This window comes from Sorex fumeus, unplaced genomic scaffold (assembly GCF_029834395.1).
Source record: "Sorex fumeus unplaced genomic scaffold, SorFum_2.1 ptg000191l, whole genome shotgun sequence".
Lineage (NCBI taxonomy): Eukaryota > Metazoa > Chordata > Mammalia > Eulipotyphla > Soricidae > Sorex > Sorex fumeus.
The window spans coordinates 2,442,766-2,463,318 of record NW_026606248.1 but is presented as its reverse complement, the minus strand read 5'-3'; the positions used below and the strand labels follow the sequence as shown (position 1 = coordinate 2,463,318).

At 35.5% G+C, this 20,553-nt stretch overlaps 1 protein-coding gene across 1 annotated transcript in view; it reads right to left on the bottom strand.

The window, feature by feature from the left end:
- The window catches only part of MDFIC2 (MyoD family inhibitor domain containing 2), a 141,065-nt gene that overhangs the window by 9,360 nt on the left and 111,152 nt on the right, over window positions 1-20,553 (bottom strand). The gene's annotated exons all lie outside the window — the stretch shown is intronic.

The window sequence follows — 20,553 nt, the reverse complement described above, 5'->3', positions numbered from 1 at the left end:
TAACATTGTGAGACCTGTTACTGTGTTTGGCATATCAAATACGCATAGCTTTAAAATATCACTAAAAATAAAATGCAGTAATTATAAAATTTTACACATAAATTTAACTGATTTCAGTAATTAATAACATTTCTACCTTCTAAAACAAGAGATAATTGATGAAATTAAGGGGTTAATTCATTCAAATCAACAAAATCTCTTGGTATGTTGTCAGTTTACTCATTGTGTTTTGTAAATGTCAGAAGTAGATAAAGTGTCTTAAATAGGAAACAGTACACCTAGATAATTTACTCCTAGATAGAAATCTCCATCAAGTGACTTTAGAGCTATGCTTCTACAAACCTTACTTTCCTTCCTGTGAAAGAAAGGTGGATATAAATGAACACTCTAAAAACTCATTTCTGCATATATCTTCAAAGACTCTAAGTTGCCATCCTTTTTTCTGTCTTGACATTGGTTAGGGGATTCAGGTGATAATCTGTCTAGCCCGAGGGTGTGCTTCTTGGGAATGTGATTTATTTACTGGGACTGTGATTTTTCTCCATATATTCATCTGACACAATTGTTAGAATTGTTCAAAGAACCTCTGTGAGAATCCTTCCTTTCTTCCTCCCTCCCTCCCTCCCTCCCTCCCTCCCCTGCTCGCTCCCTCCCTCCCTCCCTTCCTTCCTTCCTTCCTTCCTTCCTTCCTTCCTTCCTTCCTTTTATTATTTCTTTTATTATTTTATTCTTTTGTTCTTTTGTCCTTTTTCTTCTTGATTTTTCTTTTTTGTCCTCTTCCCTTTTCATCTCTGCTCAGTAAGCCCTGATCACAGACTCATCAGTGCTTAGGCTGGGGGGGGGGGGGGGGGGGGCTTATTCCTGGTTTTGTACTTAGGGATCACTCCTGCAGTTCTGGGCGTCAATTTTGGTTCCAGGGATCAAACTAGGTCATACATATGCAAAACAAGCTAGTTTACTCACTTCAACATTTGAGAAACTCCAGGCTTTTTCCAATTCGAGAGAGCCACCAAATTAATGATATGATAAAATGGTTGCTAACTTTTTAAACTTGGTTATCAAAGATTCTAGTAGCTAGCCAGTGTCACAAATAGGTATCAGTTCAAGTCAAACCTTAAACATTTATTGATATTTTGAACAACATGATTACTTATTCAGTGTTTGAGGAAGTTACAGGATATTTAACAGCTTTTCTTTCTTCTATCTACTAGATATCAGTATCACCCGTCATCCTAGGGAGAAACAAAAAATATCTATTGATAATGTCAAATTTCCCAGATGGGACAATACCAGCCAGGTTGAAAACCAGACAAAGGCTTCACACACACACACACACACACACACACACACACACACACACACACACACACAATTTTTTACCTCTAATGTAAGCATCGCAAAGACTCAAGGAGGTAGATATTGATAGTCTCCTAAAACAGATGGAAAATGTACAAATTGGCACCCCCAGTTTTCTATCTAGGAGTAAAGCTGAATAAGGGTACCAAACCTTAAATAGTTTATTTAGATTAGTTACCCAGAATCTTTGTTCATAACTGATGGAACTGAGATTTGAACCCAGGCTGGGTGGATTACAAAAGCTTTGCTCTGATCCTTATCTCTTTATATCAAGGAACATTTTTCTTAACTTCCCACTAGGTTTCATCTCTATTTTTTAACAGCTGAGACTGCACATCAGCAAAACCCTCTTCACCCTAAATCCTGTAAAAGTATCACCCACAAAAAATTAAGCCTTGCAAGTAACTTAGCTTTACAGACACTCCTTTTCCTGAGCAGTCTTTGCAAAACAAAAACCACCTCCTTGCACACACAGGGACTCATGCCTGTTCAGTTGCAGCTGCTTCATACCACACATTATGGAGCCGCTCAGAAAGCGCTGATAGATCACGGAACCTTGATGAGTATAGAGATTGCCACAGCTATTTACTTACAGCATTAATTAACAATCAGTTCAAATTATCACACGTAGTCAGGCTGCATGTAATTTAAATTGCTTTTACACAAAGTAATTCAGTAACAAAAAAAAAGTTGGATAGAGGTTACTGGAATGGAGGAACATGCGGAGAATACAGTCTACAGCCAAGTGGTATATGATTCTCTTTTTAATTTTGTGACAATTTTAAGTATAGCATTTTGAATGTAAGTTGTGTGCTACATTAAGCAACCATTTGGAGATACTGAGCTTGTACTGAGAGAATTTTATAGAGAAGTTAAACTGCCATTCATAAAGTTATTTTAATTCTATATCTGTTTATATTTTTATTTTTTTCATTCCCCAGTGGGAACTATCTGTTGCTCATTAGAAAATCTGACATACACACATTTTAGTACCCAGTCTGTTCAACCCAGAATTCTGACATCTGAAGTGAGTCAATTTTTGGGTGAATGTTACTGACATCTTCCATCTTTTATAGACGAAATGCTAACAGTAATTTCCCCCAGATTCCTCCTTTTTTAATGTTATTTGACATTGTATCCAAAGTATTATAAAGCAGCATAAGCTAAAAGGAGAAACACATAAAAGTGGTATCACAACTTCTGCAGAGAAAACTATTTTGGAATTAAATAAGGAACTTGTGAAACTATATTTGGAGGTTAAGCATGGTTCTTAACATCAACTTATAATAGATAATTTTTTAATGGAATAAACAACAGAATTAGGACAGAATTAAAAATCTCGGTATATTTCTTAGGGAAAAATGAATTGTATCTCGAAAGTCAGTAATATAGAAAATTCCTGTTGAGGCTAGAATTGCAGAACCAGTGAGCATAAACTTAAGTAACAGAAAAGACAGACAGTTAATTAATTTTTTATTACCATTGAGCAAATGTTATTAATTTAATTCAATTAACATTTATTGAGAACCCACATGCAATAGATGAATCAATGTGACAGGAGCTAATAATTTATTTACTTTAAGTTATTACAGAAATTTTTATAGGAACATTTTAATGGTTTTTATTTTTTGCTCACTAAATGTGGCTTTGTAATTGCTGCTTTCATTTATTCTCTATGAATATTTATGTAGATAGCCATTCAAATTAAATAGCATCTCTATTTTCCTTCCTCCTCTAATTTTTTTGTGTTTCTTGTCCCCTCTCCTTTTCCTTGCTCTTTTTAGTCTAATTCTGACTGACCTGTCTCTGATTCCTCTTTTTCCTGCCCGCTCTTCAGTATATGTATCTCCAGAAAATATTAATTCCATCCCTCCTTGTTTCATTTTTTTGTACCCTGACTTTGAAGGTCAACTTGTTCATAGACAGTTTCTGTCTTTGTGAAGTTGGTTTCAAGATCTCTATGCAGTCTATCAAACAGGGAAATTTGTTGGGCATAAACTATGTGCCCAGTTCTCTGCTTCTTGAGGGGAATTTAGAGGAAAATGGCAAGAGACCCACAGTCACTGAGTACTACAGTCTCAAATCAGTAATGGAATATTGTCCTTGAGGTTTTATTATCAGGATTATTTTTTTTTATCAGGTTAATAGCACTGTAGCACTGTCCTCCCATTGTTCATCAATTTGCTTGAGTGGGCACCAGTAACATCTCCATTGTGAGACTTGTTACTATTTTTGGCATATTGAATATGTCAGGGGTAGCTTACCAGGCTCTGCCGCTTGGGCAGGATACTCTCGGTAGCTTGCTGGGCTCTCCGAGAGGGACGGAGGAATCGAACCCCCCAGGTTGGCTTGTGCAAGGCAAACACCCTACCTGCTGTGCTATCGCTCCATCCAAAAACATAAAAGGGGAAAGTTGCATATCAGGCCATATTGGAAGTTGAAACCTTCTCCACACACATCTCTTTCAATGCAGACAGAGTTTTTCTCTTTGGTTTCTGCTTGGCCATTGAGTAGCAGAGACCAGTTGGCTGTGGAGCTGCATCCACAGAGTACTAAGAAGTAATAAATCCTACAATCAGTCTTACTACTAAATCCCTCATCTTCCCTCCCACCCCCCAAATTTTGATAGTCTTGATAAAGTCACAATTTAGTTACTTCTCATGGAATTATTATTTTTCAACTTTCCTAATATTCTTTGATTTTCCCTAACCTCCATTTAATCATTTACCAGTACTTCTTTCTTATTTCTTGTAAATATCTCATAAATTCATCTCTGATTTTATTTTCAAAACTACTGCTCAGACTTATTATTATGACCTCAAATTCTGTAGTCATTGGTCTCATTTTCCCAGGACATATTTTTTTGTTTCTTTTTTGGGGGGAACGTTGGGGTAGACCTGGCTGAACTCAGGGTTTACCTGAGGTTTGACTCTGCATCTGCACTCAGGGATTGCCCTGGCAAGGCTCAAGAAACCTTATGGGGTGCTGGGGATAGAACTGGGGCCCGCCATATGTAAGACTAGCACCTACCTTCCTCCTACCAGCACCCAAGATATTCTATATACTCTAATAGAAAATAGACATAATCTTTGGGTCGTATTACTTATTTTTTAAAGGCAAAGAACAGATACTTTATTCTCAGTAACAAATACTAATAGTTTGTTATTACCTAAATATTTACTTATTATCTTTTAAAAATTTTTATTAGTGAAACACCATGAGTTACGGTTGTAGACTTACAAATTTTTGTGCTTGGGTTTCAGTTATACAATGATCCAGTACCCATCCCTCCACCAGTGCCCGTTCTCCATCATTTACATTTTTTAAAAATTTTCGTTAGTGAAACACCATGGGGTACAGTTGTAGATTTACAAATTTTTGTGCTTGGGTTTCAATTGTACAATGATCAAACACCCATCCCTCCACCAGTGCCCATTTTCCACCACCACGGGTCCCAGTATCCCTCCCATGCCCCTCATTACTGGAATATTTTTCCCTTTTTTGGTTCTCAACCTATCCATTCTATTATCAAATTACCATCTGATAATATGGTAGCTTGTTAAGTTTTTCTTTCTCAGGTGAAAAACTCCAGAAGCCAATATAAAAAATTATTAGACAGACTCTTTAATGCAAGTAATTTCAACTTGAATTCTCGATCAAAAGGTTTTGAATGTGTATTTCAAATGTGTAGACCAGTTTTTAAGCTGTAATTATTCTTGTTTGAGATCAGATCAAAATAGACAGGTAAAATTTGACATATAAGTTACCAAACCATAATAACAATAATGATAAATAATTATCATTAAGCAAATGTAGTTAATTGAAGTGATGCTCCAGGTAAAAACATTTTTCCTTTGTATGTAAGTTTATAGAGTTCACCCACAAATCTGAAATGATTTTTTTTGTTATTCGAATGTAGGAACTGTATTCCTCACAGATTGGTAGGTGATAATACAGTATACAAAATATAGGAAAGAATTTATTAAAATCAAATTATTGAAAATGTCTAGTCACTTTTTCTAGATTGTAGATCATTATTATTAACACAGTGATCTTAAGAACTTTTAGTATGACTAAACTTAGGGATGATAAGCATTCCTTGGCATGACAAAAAATTTTTAAAGTGATTTATTTTCTTTAAAGTAAAGAAAAAGATTTATTTTCTTTATGTAAATGACAATACTTTTTTTATTTTTTGAAGACTAAATGAGTGAAATTTTCAAACTAATGGAAGAAGGCTTTGTAAAAGTCTCACCTGATTAAATGAGCAAAAATAAGAAATTTATGGAGTTTATGATTTCTTTTCCATATACTGTTAAATTGGATAATAATTGGTTTCATTATTGTCTTTTAGGAGGGTAAGGGTAAAGAAATCAATGAGATAAATATTTGTGTCTTTTTCTTCTCCTTTTTCTGTTTTCTTTTTGAGTCACACCCGGTGATGCACAGGGGTTACTCCTGGCTCATGCATTCAGGAATTACTCCTGGCGGTGCTCAGGGGACTATATGAGATGCTGAGAATAGAACCTGGGTCAGCCGCATTCAAGGCAAACACCCTACCTGCTGTGCTATGGCTCCAGCCCCTTGTGTCTTTCTAATAATTGTTTTGCGGTCACACCTAGCAGTGCTTGAGCTCAATCCTAGCTCTGCACTGAGGGATCACTCTTGATGATGTTTGTGGGTATCACATGGGGTTCTGGATATCAACCCCGGGTCAGCTGCTTGCAAGGCAAGTGTCCTACCTACTATACTATCTCTCAGGGTCTAATGAAATAAATATATTAAACTCTTTTCTCCCATAATTTTAAATGCCAGATCTGGGTAGAGAATGTCCCTTAAAAACTTTAGCTAAAAAAGAAGTACTTCTCCAACTAAAAGCCTGTTTCCCAAAACATTTAGATGAATATTATCTCAGTCTGTGACAAGAGGACATTTTAAACCTCTTTAGTCAGTCTTAGGCAGTGGTCTCTCCTCCCCCAGGAAGAAAAGCAAAAAAGTATTATTTCCCAAAATAAAAAAGAAAGAAATAGGAGCATGTGTTCAAGGCGAAAAGAATTTCAAGGTAATAAGAAAGGAAAAAATTCTAAGAGAAGGATGAAAACAATTTTCCCTCCCCAAGTGTCCATAACACCTCCAGAGAAACTATAATTTGGGGGCTATCGTAGGAATTTTCCCTAACTCTTCTAGATTGTTTACTCTGTTTTTGCCTGCCAGCACCTGTCGACAGACATGGGCTAAGGGATAAACTTTAATAGCTGGAACAGAAGCTGGAACAAGGGGCGGTTCACTCATAGGAGGTGGCTGAGTCTCCTTCAGACATAACAGCAGTTTGCAATTATGAGCCTCCGTTTCAATTTTATGTTCATGCCTTCACTTTAATGTTTGTGTAAAGTATCTCAAGAAATAAAGATTATGTTATTTCTCAGAAAAAAACAGTAGTTTTTTATAGCTTGATGCACTTGCTTTAGTAATAGATTTAGGGCTCTGAAAAAAAAAATAAATGAAGCCAAGCAGGCTATAAACTCATGCATAATTGGCATTATGTGTAGAGTTGATTTTTTAACTGTCTCTATATATTTAAATATAAGGTTTAAAATTTAACTACAATTATTCAAAATATTCTTTACATGAAAGTCATCACATTTTTTTATTACAACTATTTAAATGTCACTTAAAGTCTTTTGCTTACATTATCTCATTTGAGGCTCACACAGTTTTGCAAAGTATTATTATCACTGTTATATGAGTGAAGGAGGGTCAGAGATTTTAGCAATAAAATTTTACTTAGCTAGTAAGGAGCAAAGCTAACACTTGAACTTATGTCTTTTAATTTCTATGGTGGCTAAATCTTACATTTATAAACTGCTTTATGAAACCATGCTTGTTTATATGGAATTGAGAAAAAAAATTTTTTTCTCATAAATCAACTCTTTTTCCTAGATTTTGTTCTCTCAATTTTCATTGATTTTATACTTTATGTGTATGCTCAGAACCAGACTATTTTATAAGTAATGGTTTTGATTTCCAAACTTACCTGCACAGCTTAATACAAGTATCATCTCTTTTTTATTGTTGTCTTGGGACCACACCTGGCAGTGCTGGATTGAACCCAGGTTGACCACGTGCAAGGCAAACACCTTACCCACTGGACTATCATTCCGGCCCCTCAAGGGTAATATCTTTTATGAAGTTTCCTACAGTGCTTTCTACTCCACTTAAAATTCAAATTTTTCTTTTCTGTACCACCAGAGTCTTAGAGATTGGTGTCCTCCTTATAGCCTTTCAGTTTTTTTCCTATACTGTGGAGAGTTATGTATTTATGTTTTCCCCATTCTGTTAGGTGCACTCTCCATTAATTATTAATTTTCCAGCACCTCGCGCAGATTCTGGGAGGGAGCAAGTGTTAAATAAATCTCAGATGACTAAGGGGCTGACAAACACATTGAATGGCAGGTGTCTCAGTTTTTAATGACAACTTACTCGTTTTCCTTGGGACAGGTTTTCTGAGCATATCTTCAAATCATCTTCATCTAAATTCCTGTAGACCCTGTTGAAAGTCTAAAAATTCTATTTTGTGCTTAAAATCACTTTGATTAATTTTTATTTGAAAAAATTTGTATTGTTTCTATAAAAGGGTAAAGAATGATAAGATAAAAGGTAAATGAATCCTTCAGGGGGTGGAGAGAGAAGACAGCGGCACGGTGCTTGCCTTGCACATGGAAAACCTGGGTTCTATCCCCAGCACACTATGTGGTCTCTACTGCCCAACAGGGGTGATCCCCAAGCACAGATGTAGAAGTAAGTTCTGAAAATCATTGTATGCCCCCCCACCTCCGCCAAAGTCCTCCATAGTTTTGCCATTGTTATCTCATTTTTATATTTGTTTCACATAAAAAACAATAGACATATAATCTATATGATATATGTTAAATATAATATGTGGTATAAAGATGAGAATGTACATTATAATTCTAGTATGCCTATACACATATACGTCTTGTCTTTGCGTCTGTTCATGTATGTGTATGGCATGAGATAAGAGAAGAAGAGTTTTCCCATATGCCACTCACTTTACTAGGAGCTTTGATTGTATTAATTTATTTTATACTTCTAGCAACTACATGGTAAGAATGGGAACAAAGAGATGTAGAGTATTTATTCTCAAAGGCATTTAACTAGTTAGTGATAGTACTTGAATTTTGACTGAGAGAGTCTGGGTCCAGCACCACAATCATAAGTGTTATTTTGTAATGTAAGTATAGATAGAGATTTAAAAATAAAAATATTATTAGCATTTTATCAACTATATTATATGTGTTGTGTCATGAGTGTTTACTTCCTAACTATTAAAGACACAGAAGTTGTCTGTTCAAATATAATCATTTACTCTTTGCTTATTCTAAAGCTATAGCTGTTCTCAGGGAGGGCAGACTTTTGTCCTCTATGGTTATCATGCAAGTAATGGAGAAGCTTTTTATTATCATGAATGGGGATGATGAAATTAGAGAGTTGAGGCTAGGGATACAACAATGCACAAGCTCCCCTTCTCCCCAGTCACCCTCACAACCCAAATAACATAAAACAACAGTCGTAAGTCGAATGTGGTTTCAAAAAAAATAGTGCTAAGATTGAGAAATTCCTGTATAAGGTAGTTAGTTATAAGACTGCACCATAGCTATTTCTAATATATGACCATTCATTGATTTCATGGTATTTTTCCAGCGTGCATAAGATTCTGTTTTGTTTGTTTACTTTCTTTTGGAGCATATCACTTTTCTACCCTTGTCTAAAACATCACCTTTATGTCAGGTTTATCTGTATTAAATAGTTGTTATGTCCTGGAGGAGTATCTGGGACAGATCAAGCAATTAATATAGAGGGGGGGAAAAGCTTATATAGCAATTCTCATAGGATATATCATAAATCATTTACTGATGTCCACATTCAATAAAAATACAGATTGTTTCCAGCTTCTCTCACAAAACTCACAATTAGTAGTCAGATTTCTAAAACTCTTAATATAATTTGCTGATTGCTTTCACGAAAGATTGTGTCAATTTATGTTATTGTCATATCAACAGTAAGTGGGAGAAGTTTGCACTATTCTTTGGCCAATTATAAACTTTCCCATTAAAATAATTTCTTTTTATTAATTAAAAATTCTACCACTGAACCACCCATGCATCATCAGGGCTAGAGCGATAGCACAGTGGTAGGGCGTTTGCCTTACAAGCGGCGAACATGGCCTACCCAAGTTCGATTCCTCCGCTCCTCTCGGAGAGCCCAGCAAGCTACTGAGAGTATCTCGCCCACACGGCAGAGCCTGGCAAGCTCCCCGTGACGTATTCGATATGCCAAACATAGTAACAACAAGGCTCATGATGGAGACGTTACTGGGCCTGCTCAAGCAATTAAAAATACTTTGATTTTAGTCTCTGATTTGGCAAATATGAAAAAATCTCATTAGAGTAAAAATGATTTTCATATTCACAGCTTTTGTGGAAAATTTTATTACACAGCTAAATTCATGGATAATTCTCATATCGGTGCTATATGGGAATGGACATTTAAACTGCTCATTCTATAATTATATATATAAATAAAATGTGGTTTAAAAATACTTATTGAATAACTGGTAATTGGATTTGGTTTATTTACTTGGTTCTTGCATTCGTGTCTTGAGGGCTCCGAGGCTGAGAGCACTGGACAAACTTGCAGAGACTCTCACTTAGCACGTAGGCCCTGGTACTGCAGTGTCCACTGAAGAAACAGTTCTACATAGTAGGATAGGTATAAACTCTGGAGAGGCCAGATGTCAAACCAAAATGGGAGAAAGAATAAGGAATAATAATAAGGATGGAATTTAGGAACAAACCACATGCTTTTGCCGAGCTTCTTTGTCCATCATTTGTGCTCAAGTAGTATGAATTCTGTCAAATACCTAATGGGGAAGTTCAAGATCTAGCTTCCTATGGATCAATACGGTGAAAATTTATAATGGTTCCCAAAGCGACAAATATATACCCACGTGAGGTACACATATATCAAATCCTTTTTGAATTTTTAAATCCTAATAGTTACTTTTGCATATTTTATAATGTATTTGCCAGTTGATATGGCAGCATATATATCCTTTGTGTGTGCAAATGTGTGTATGTACATGAATGTGTGTGTGTTGGACTTGTTAATTTTCCTCATTTTTACTAATAAGGCATACAAGCAAAACTTTGAAGATCTCTGGTCCAATTAATAGATGACATTAACTCCCTATATCCCTCTCCATTCCTCTCCATATGAAGGAAATTCAATTTTTTTCTTGTGCTTCCTTTTGGTACCCAGGGTGTGGTTGCTGGAACATTTACAGCCACAGCAGCTGCAGTAGTGGCCTGAGTAGACTTTTCCTTTGAGTTTCTATAGTGGTAACAGGATTAACAGACTCTATTCTGGAAGTACTTGGGTGGCATAACACCTCCCAGCAGAACTATTCCTGACAAGGATGTGCAGATGGAAATGCATATTTATGACACTTTAAGCCTACCAGAGACACAAGGATTTGAGCTATAACAATAAATAGAAAAAAAAATCTCCATCGTTTTTGGTAACCCATACTCAAGTGCATTGACTGTGCTTGGCGAAAGACCTACAGTTTGCTCTTTGTCCAAGCATAAAATATTCAGCATTCAGGCATATTAAGGTAGACTATTCTGAATGTATTTTAGGGTGTTAAAATAAGCTAGCACAAAGTTAGGTTAAAATCTAGGTCATAGAAATAACAGGACAGTTCTATAAAATATTTGGACCATTTCAAGGAAAAAGACTCACTAAAAATCCTATTTTTCCATTTATTATTAATAATAGGAATTATTATTAAAATTATTTGCAAAGACCAAATGTACATTAAACAGAGGTTCCAACATAATTTTTTTACACCTATTCTTGATATAATTTTTTCTAACTTCTTCCTAAAATACCTCTGACGATATAGATCAAGAAAAATTCTCACATCCATAAAATATACATTTGATAGTCCTGGGAAAAAATGCATGACATATAAATCCATTAGAAATGAAGCAAAGAATTCTACTTATTTACACCAGCTCTGCAGAAAGTGAAATGTACAATCTTTATTTCCCTTGTTCTGGGTTTAGAAACCAGTATTTCATGTCATGAATAAAACTGGGTGTTCTGAAGAGGTGTGCCTTTTGAGCTGGCCAGAGAACTATGTTATTATGACTATGTTATTATGTTATATAACTATGTTATAATAACTATTGTTATTACAATTAATTCAGAAATGATCATTTACAATAACAAAAGAATTTTTTTCAAATATGATATGTTTCTAATTAATTAGCTGAGTAGAAAAAAATCATGTAAGTAAAAAAGAAGTTTAAGTAATGAACTAATTGAGTAGGAAAGTCTATAGGAAAGATCAAAAGGGACATGGTAAAATAATAAAGATAATGAATAAATAAAAGAAATTATTGCAGAATTAAAATTTGTACTAGAGGCAACAGAACACAGAAATGACACTGCAGAAAATGTTAATAGTAATATGGAGAACAAATATGAAAAGCCCTATCTTTGTTCAAAAGTTAAGACTAAGTTGGAGAGAAGCAGTGAGACACTTTTCTTGTACGCAGCTCACCTAGATTCAGTCCCAGGCACCACAAACAGTCCTCTCAGTTTTACCAGAACGGTCTCTTGAACACAGAGCCAGGAATAAGCTTTGAATGCAGCTGAATGCCCCCGCCCTACACCCCTACACCACTCCAGCCCCAATGGTGAAAAAAAAAACTGTTAAGGACAAGAAAAAAAGCTATAATGTTGGCACATGGGTCAAATGTCTAGAGAGAATGCTTTGACTAAAGAAAGTCAGTGTATAATCCCCGGCACCATGTGGTCTCCAGAGAACCCTGAGTATTTCAGTATCTGACCTGAAACTTAAAAAAAAAAAGATTAAAATGATGCCAGATACAGAAATCAGAATACTGGAATCTCACCTAGGATATATGGTTTCTTAAAGAAGAAATGGCTGGAGCGATAGCACAGCAGGTAGGGCGTTCGCCTTACACGCGGCCAACATGGCCGACCCGAGTTCGATTCCTCCGCCCCTCTCGGAGAGCCCGGCAAGCTACCGAGAGGATCTCGCCCGCACGGCAGAGCCTGGCAAGCTCCCCATGACGTATTCGATATGCCAGACACAGTAACAACAAAGTCTCCAATGGAGATGTTACTGGGCCCGCTCGAGCAAATCGACGATCAACGGGAGGGCCTTTACCTTACCTTTACCTAAAGAAGAAATCAGAACAGTCTCAACGTAAGCTTTGGACATTCTGAATGATCTCATTCATCTGGGGCATAAAGAAAATAAAGCAAGGAAATAGATGGAATTTAGCAATAACAGACCCATGGCTTGAGATTACAGAACTCAGATAATTCTGCAATATGTATGTGGGGGGTGGAGGGGTAGTTGGGAATGAAGAGGTAGACCAGGGGTAAGATAAGGACAGTGGTGGAGAGGTTGCTGATAGTGGTGAGGTAGAGTGACTTTGTAAATCAATACATAAGATTTAACACTATTATAACCCTGTTATTTAAATCATAATCCAAGTATACATAACCTTTGTTTAAAGATACTGAGATATCCAAATACTGCAAACTTTTTAAATACTCCCAGCGGTACTTAGGACAAGGGTTTGAGGCCACTTCTATCAATGTTTAGTCTGGTGGTGTGACAGCTGGGGTGCGTGTGTGTGTATGTGTGGGGAGGTGCCCATACTTGATGTTCTGAACAGAGGGTAGGTGTTGGCATGTGATATCAGGGATCAAACTCAGGCGTATATTCTACTTCTTGAGCTATTTCCCTGCCCACTTTCTACCCCTTCCATCAAAGTATTTTGAATTATAAGAACAAGTAACATATATATCGTTTTTGGATTCTGACAAGAGCTCCTAGAAGATATAAAAAAATCAAGTTTACTAAACATTGTCCAGTGGTTCTTGCATGAAGATGCAGAAATGATGTATTTTTAAAAAGTGGCCCAATAAGTTTGTCGTCAATAACATTCTGTTTTTCTTTTCTATATCATAATGCAATGAGTCAGAGAAAATATATCAGTCTAAAACCTCAATAAAATTTTCTCAAAAAAAATAGTATTTAAAGTTTTACTTTTGCTTACAGAGAAGAAAAAAAAGAAATTAGAAACTCATGTTTTGGGAAGCTGAGACAAAGATAAAGTGACAAGATGTCTGGAGAAGATCATCAGTAGGTTCAAAAATGAAGTCATAAATGAATTGTATTATTTCACGGAGTAATTACTATATTGTAACATTAAAGTATATTTCAGCTTGTAAATATAATTATGAATTCATGTGAGAAATTGGGCTCATTTTAGGATGATAAGATAGCATAATATATGAGGAAACCCTTTCTTTACTAGATTTTATTTGCCAGGATAACAGTTCCCTAGAAATTCTGTGTAGGAAAACATCTCCAATGAAACCTCCATTCATGAACATGCTCTCTTTATTTCACAAATGTTTGTAATGAGTATGTTTTCCAGATTTGGTAAATGTTTTCAGTTTTTCAAAATCAGATTTATGCAAAGGCGTGCATAAAAATTAAAAAAATGCATTTCTTCTTTGAAGACTATTCCTCATCAAAACAACAAATTAAAATAAAACTATTTCTAAATGGGAGCTATAAATTATTGATTCATAATCAATAGAAACTTAGAAACTTAACGAGTCAAATGGCAGTATCAGTGACTAGAATAGTTATTGTGACTACTTGATTAGTTTATCCTTCTGAAGTGTTATAGTGTGCTATTTATTTTGCTTTATTGCTTTTTTATTTAGGCCATACATGGTATTGCTCAGAACTTACTCCTTGTCTTTGCATTTAGGGATCACTCCTGGCACCTTGGGGCACCAAATGAGGTGCTAGCAACTGAACCTGGGTTGGCCACATGCAAGGCAAACTTCCTAGCCACTGTACTGTTGCTCTGGCCGTATGTCACTTATTTAATGAAATAAATGATGAGGGCTTCTCTTTCCTCCTTGATTTGCAATTTCTTCCCAGTAACACCACTCCCAACAACAAACATTTGCTTTTCTTAAGTTTGTGAATGTCCCTTACAATTGTTGTTTTTCTTTAAGTCTTTTCTACAGTGTGAGGAGGACTTTATGCTTTGGTATTTCTGAATTTAGTGCAGTGTTTGACATAGTTTTACTAAATGTATGTATATATGCAGCAGTTTAGTAAATTGTAAGGCAACAGATTCTTTCCCTATGAACTTTGTGGAAAATCAGGTTATTCAACACTAGTGAGTGGTTTCAGATATGAAGTTCTTTGAATTCAATATAAAAGTACAGATGTGGAGTAAACTCTAGATTCTAGTTTTTAGTGTCATCTCCCACACGCAAATTTATCCATTCAAATTTTCATTTAGCACCTGCTATAATAATAAAAATAATGACAGTTAACATTCACTTCACACTGTGAGAAACTTAAGCTAAGTGCTTTAAATGAATTCTTATTTAATTTTCACAATACTCAATGTTGACATTATTATAAGTTCAGTTTTCCTAGTGAGGAAAATGCAACTAAGAGGGAGAGGGGGTTGTATGTTACTCATTGTTATTCTCCTAGGTTAGTAGATATTGGAGTAGATTTTGAATTTGGGCATTGGGAGCCTATAGCTCTTCCTCGACCAATATTGTAAGTGCAGGAGATACAAAGTTGAATAATTTGTGAGTGGGCCATGGAGGACTTTATAGTCTATTTAAGGGATAAAATACTCCAACAAGTAGTTTACTTATAAATATCTAGTCCATGTCACTTTTAATCTGATATTTTGTATGGGTGCAAGACCCTTTATTGACTAATGACTAATGACAACTGCCTCATCAGGCCACAAGTCAAATGAAATGGGTGGGGGAGATATTGGGTGGAGACAATGAGACAGATCTTATGTGACGGATACTAAGGTGGTTTGGCATTTCTCCTACTCTCTAGAACTCTGATTCATATGATTATGTCAAGCTATTGTTTTTTATGGTGATCTTCTTTATTTATTTTGTAGGGTACCATGAAATTAGATGATGAGTGTTGATCTTCATCTCACAAATTAGTAAGATTAATCACCTATTTCTCCTATAAGAGCTTTTATCAATTAAATTGTCATAGAAAACTAACAGTTATGCCTAGTCAAAATACTTTGTAAAGCAGGTGAATGCTCCGGCTAGGTTTCATTTATGAAGTAACAACAGTACAATTTCAGTTATGAAGTAACAACAGTATTAACTAATACCTAACCCACTATTTATGCTTCACGTTTTGGTTGTTTCTATGTTTCATATGCTCTCCACAAAGCTTAAAGCTTAAAGAAACTCTAATTTGTTTCTGTAGGAAAACTAGTGTTTAAGGCAGGATAACAGTCAAAACAATGGAGAACAATAGTTTGGGATAAAATTCTGAGTTGTTCCAGAAACTGAAGATGAAGAATCCTTGAAATCCTAGCTTTCTTAACTGCTATTTTTTTCATTGCCATAAAGATAAAATTAGTCATTTTGGTTTATTGTTAAGAGCTCATTGACATTTCTGTTTTTGACAAATGAGTTATATAAAACTATGCATTCTAAATTATTTTAAATAATTTATATTTATGGATTTGTGTCTCTATGCTTGTTATTTAGTACTTTGGATGAGCAGGCTTTCAGCAAAGCAATTCTTAACCACTGCTAAATCTGCTTTGGATTAATCTCACTTTAATTGAAAGCCAACTACAGAAGCTCAAAAAGTTTAAAACAGTAACAGAAAACCTAAAGGAGTATTACTTAATGGGCTAGACAGTTTGTACAGAATTTAAGGCATTTGCCTTGCTTGTGACCATTCCAAATACAAACCCTGGTACCTAATGGTCCCCTGAGCTCAGAGACAGGAGTATCCCTTGTTCAGCATTGGTTATGATGCAAACCCCCTTTAAAAATACCAGTAATACATAAGTTTGAACCATAGGACTCAGGATTTCATGAATGCCCTAACCACTTAGCTAATAGAATATTCACACATGAAACTACAATTCATAACTTGTTTAAAGATGTGTTTTGGTTGTTTATTCAAACAAGCATAAGTATACCAGTAGATTCCAATTCAATAATTATGACAGGGTAAAAAAAGTATATTTTTTTCTCTTCAAGAGAGCTTCATAATCATCAGTAGATATTATTCATGTTTTGAAGGAAGTATATCAAGGTCACGGTGAGAGCAATACTATCAGCAGCTCATTGAATCCAACTGGTATATTTTTATAGTTTATACAGTATACTGGTAAAGACCTACCTAGAATTTTGTTTTATAACCCAGGATAATTGTTCTCAAACTTCATCATTCAAAGAATTGCTGGTGTGCTGATTAACACACATACTCTTTTGTTATACCCTCATAGTTTCTGATTCTGTGAGTCTGAGTTAGGGTATATTTCTAATTTTAAGCAAGTTGCTTTCAAATGAGATCAATGGAATACCTGCCATATTATTATGGTTAAACCTCTGCCTAGATAAGTCTCAGTATTTTCTAAGCATTTAGTTTGATTATCTGGCTCATTATGTTAATATTTGACAACACCTTTGGTCAAAGTGTTTATTTATTATTTGCGTATTATGAGTCAGAAGACAGTATTTTGAGAGATAAAGCAAAACTGCTCAAGGTCAAACCTTATTTATTCTGATCCCAAAGTCCTGTATTTTGTTACTGTATATTTTAAGAGAAAAGTGTGAAGCATACCTCAATTCAGTACTTTAGATACAAATATGTTTACAGTTCTTGAATTATATTTAACTATGATCATAAATTTTCATTTCCAAGCAAAACTTACTCTTGTAGATTTTTGGGAAACTAGTACAGTGCCTCTGTTCAGAAGTGTTTAAAGTTTCTCCTCCTAAAACAGGAGAAATCTCCTGATAGATTCTTACACTCAAGCAGTTATAATGAGTCCGAAAAGTTGGTGACTTGTCTTTAGCTCAGCTCCAAACTTGTATTTAAGATATTTCTATTCCTCAGCAATCTCTCCATGCTTGATGTGTCCTAGAATAGAGCCAGATCAATAACTTGCGGCAGGATACCAATTTAATTCATGTAGCGCTGCACTGTCGCACTGTCCTCCCATTGTTCATCAGTTTGCTCAAGCGAGCACCAGTAACGTCTCCATTGTGAGACTTGTTGTTACTGTTTTTGGCATATCAAATATACACAGATAGCTTGCCAGGCTTCACCGTATGGGTGGAATACTCTCAATAGCTTGCCGGGCTCTCTGAGAAAGGCGGAGGAATCAAATCCGGGTTGGTCACGTACGTGCAAGGCAAATGCCCTACCCGCTGTGCTATCACTCCAGCCCTTAATTCATGTACAAATGAAATTGGATCTTGTTGATAATGTTTTTTTTTCCTTGCAGTAAAATTTCAAATTGTTTTTATCACATATGGGCTGGAGCGATAGCACAGCGGGTAGGGCGTTCGCCTTACAAGCGGCCAACATGGCCGACCCGAGTTCGATTCCTCCGCCCCTCTCGGAGAGCCCGGCAAGCTACTGAGAGTATTCGATATGCCAGACACAGTAACAACAAAGTCTCCAATGGAGACGTTACTGGGCCCGCTCGAGCAAATCGACGATCAACGGGAGGGCCTTTTATCACATATATATATCTTTCATTTGGTCCTCTTTTATTGTATTCTTTCTTTTATATCATTTAATGGATCTGATTTTCATAGCTTCTTTCCTGTTTTCTATCCTTATGGTTTTAATTACAACCTGAAATAATACTTGCACTGGGTATATGGAAGAGTATAATATATCTTTATATATTTCCCCATGTATGTTAGCCATTACTACTTCTCACAAAATACATCTTGCTTCCCCATTTGTGGAGTGTGGGAGGGTTCACACAGTGCTCAGGGCTTACTTCTGGGTTTGTGCTTAGGAACAACTCCTGGTAGGGCTTGGGGGATTGTATGTGGTGCCTTAGAATGGCTCTAGGGTGGTCATGTGCAAGGTAAGCTTCCTATTAACCGTATTATCTGGCCAGTCCACAAAAAACACTTTAGAAAGCATTAAATTAGTGTAAAAACCAAATTTCTGTGTGTCTTTACTAATAATAAGCAGAGGGGAAATAATTGAATATGGTGAAACTGGTTTTAGTTAACTGAACAAAGTGGGCATTTTTTTCTATAGGTGGACTTATTGCAAACTCTTTTAAAGTTTGAGCTAAGGATTGTGAATGCGCCAGACATAGTACATTCTTTTTAGGTCTTTGAAGAATATGTTAATGGTGAGTGAATAACCCTTATACACATGTGGGAATGACACCACGCCAGCTGATAATGAAGCTTCAATGGCTGAACAATTTTGCTTCATTATTCTGGAAGTCCTTATTCTGGAAATCCTTTGGATGGGCTCCAGATGTTTCATAAATGGTGGTGCTTTGTATAAAGAAAAATGCTTAGTGTTCTTCTTGGCAGCACTTAATGACTGTGTTCTCTGAAGATTGGAAAGCACCCTACAGAGGATACATTTAACACAACACTATAATTTCACAATACGCACTAAGTGTCTGACTTTACAACTGCCCCTTTGCCTTCATGAGTGCTAGAGGCAGTAATGGGGTCAGTTAGAGAACTTCCTCCACACTTGTGAGTCTACCCTTTGAGGTATCAATGGAGTTAAACATTAGGGAAAAAAATTCAGCTGATTTTTTTTTCATTCTTTTAGAAGTTCACTCAGCAAAATGCCATTTCCAATTCTGTTCTCTATTAAAACACGACAGTTGATAACATCACTGTAATTTTTTTCATTTTTCTCCTTTAACTATCCAACAAAGAAAGGAAATGGATGAAATGTATGTTAAGTGAAACCATAGTATTATATCTTCTTCTACTTTTGCAAAGGGCGTTAAAACTGATTCATGAGTTTTGACTAAATACAACGTTTTCATGAGGATTTTCAATAGGTGACATGACAGTGTTGGTATATGTGCTCAAGACAATGGAGGTTAAAACTGTTTTGAAAATATATTTCTCTACTATATCTTGCATGTTGGAAAAGTTACAGAATAAATATATGGTAGATATTTTTCAATGTAAGAAAAGGATTTTCAAGGCAGGTTATGTCTTTTCATGAAACACCTTTTGTGCCATGATGAGCTAGCCAACAAAAGATTTTTTTTTTTGGTTTAATAAGAGAAAGTAATTTATAATATTGATATGTCAATATGTTTTTCAATAAACTTTTCCCCAGATTTTCTTGAATTCTCGTCAGTGTAAGAATTATAATTATATGTCTTCCTCCCACTTTGAAAGTGGCACAAGGTGCTCATTTGCAGTTCTGCTGTTCAAGTCGTCACTAGAATAGAAATGTCATGACTCAGTTAACAATGCTTTATTATTCACATTGATCTTTTTTTATAGTGTTCTTTATCTTAAAAACATTGTAAATCAGATATCTACCTCCCACTCTTTTGTTCATTTGCAAATTTTTATTATTCTAGTTTAAGAAAGCAGTGGTGTGTCAAGAGTCAGTGTATACTGTTTATGTTCTACCTGCTTCAGAATCATTTTCTCTGTAAAAAAGCAAAGATGCCAGAAGCTTAATTCCAGCTCCTCTATACACATTTGTAAGAATATTTTGCGTCTCTGTGGATCAAAAGAGATTTGATCTTTGGTGTCTCTTGAATCCATGAAGATAAAATAAGGGAGTAGACATTTTGTTAGTATAACAAAAGTACTTTTGATTTATGCCTTTGTAAATGAAAAATAAACCTTCTGCCTCGGTTTCCATCTTTATATATGTTATTTTTAGTGTAGTAATACTATGTTTCATTTAAAACAAATTAAATTGTTGCTGCTGTTGAAAAACTTTGCCATGAATCTCATTTAGACAAATGTTGCTTTTGGAAGATTACTGACCTTAGAAATCTATGGTATAAAATCTTTACTCAGTTACTAAGTGCAGACTTATCTTTAATATAATTCTTATCTGTTTTAAAACAATTTACAAGGGGTGTAAAAACCTTCCCCTAAATCTATGTTTTGAGCCATATGAGATTAATCAGCTTTCATTTATAAAAAGTCTCCTTTTTGGAAAACAATGGAAATATTCCTCAAGAACTAGAAGTGAGCTCACATTTGATCCTGCAATAC